This window comes from Cynoglossus semilaevis, chromosome 14, assembly GCF_000523025.1.
Source record: "Cynoglossus semilaevis isolate Cse_v1.0 chromosome 14, Cse_v1.0, whole genome shotgun sequence".
Taxonomy (NCBI): Eukaryota; Metazoa; Chordata; class Actinopteri; order Pleuronectiformes; family Cynoglossidae; genus Cynoglossus; species Cynoglossus semilaevis.
Window position 1 is genome coordinate 26,474,603 of NC_024320.1, and position 1,577 is coordinate 26,476,179.

The 1,577-nt window shown below is 39.8% G+C and overlaps 1 protein-coding gene across 2 annotated transcripts in view; it reads right to left on the reverse strand.

The window, feature by feature from the left end:
* epha5 (EPH receptor A5) overlaps positions 1-1,577 on the reverse strand; it is a 50,704-nt gene that overhangs the window by 39,955 nt on the left and 9,172 nt on the right. The window lies entirely within an intron of this gene.

Below are 1,577 nucleotides of genomic sequence, written 5' to 3' on the forward strand. Positions count from 1 at the left end.
TGTAGGGGGGGGTGTCCTGTACGTCCATTCATCTATGATCATGTCCTCTTCACTGCCTTTGTGTGTGTGTGTAAATGACAGTGTCATCGACCAGAGTTTGTGTGTGTTTATTTGTGTGTGTGTGTGTGTCAGACAGCAGCATTAATTCCCTCCCCAGCTCTCCTGGGACGTGGCTATTATCTGCATCACTAGCACTCTTCCATGGCTAATACAGTCGCTTCATCATGTCACCATAATTTGGCCAGAGGGAGGCGCCGATGATCCGGTGTTATGGTCTAATAGCTGGTATTAATCAGTGCTGGTTCAACCTTCTGTCTTTGTCTTCACTCCGTGTTTCACTGCGACAACGTCGATGAAAACGGGTTTAGTTAACCTCTGGTTAAACTAACTATCACTAGACTGACTAACCAACTAACTGTTGGAGTCAAGTTAATGTTGAGGTTTTTACCACTGGCCCAGGTCAACCTTCGTTAACGTTATTTTTACCACTGGCCCAGGTCAACCTTCACCTGTTCATGATTTCAGTCACATTAATTAAAGTTTAAAGTTTTGGTCTCAATTCAACCTTAAATTTTCACTTATTCATATAAACTCTATTATCAATTTATCTATTAATGACCTATAAACAAAAAATGTTCTAATTTTACAGGACAAACATTCGAATTATTTTTTTTCAGTTAGCTTCATGCTATACTTATGCTAACCACTTACATTCTTTTGGACATATAATGCTAATGTGTGTAAATATTTAGCTGTTGCTAACAATTAGCTTTTTTTTAAACTAATTCCAACCCCCGTTAGCCTAACTGCTAACTGCTAACTGCTAACTGCTAACTGCTAGCTCTTCATTTCCAAATCAACTCTAAACTTCTCTCCGTCACTTTTAAATCACATTCCTGAGTTTTGTGAATGTCAACAGTTTCCAGGAGGAAGATTGAAGTTTAAACGTTCAGGTTAGATTTAAAACGACCGACGTCGACGCTCGCCACAAATTTAGGAGCACGCACATTTCTCCAAACGCGTGACGGTTTTCCTATCTCCTCCAGACGCCGCGGCGCTGCGTCTCCCAGTCAGACATTAAGCCTCTTACTGGTTAGATCACACAGATCCTGCTGCTGTGAGCTTCACACAGATTAACACACACACACACACACACACACACAGGCAGCAGGGAATTGAACAGATGATGGAGTCGACTGTAAACTGTATTTTGTGGATTTGAAGCAGTTACAGAACTAGTTAGTCACACTAACCCAAACCACCGTCGTTAGGGTTAGAGTTTTAATAAAATAAAAACAAAGTCTGACTTTCTGCTCTGAAATAAAGAATAAAACGGTTTAAATTTAATATTAAAGTGCTGAAAAAACGATGAACGTCATTAGAATTGAACCGATTTATTTGATTTTTTTAAAGATTGAACTGAGAAACTGGACATGAATGAGTTTAACTTCTGTTCAATCAATTAGTTTAATTAGTTTTGTTATGATTAAATCACGTCACTTCTGTGAATTCATCTCCACCATCACTGTGACCCCCCATCACTGTGACCCCCATCACTGTGACCCCCCATCACTGTG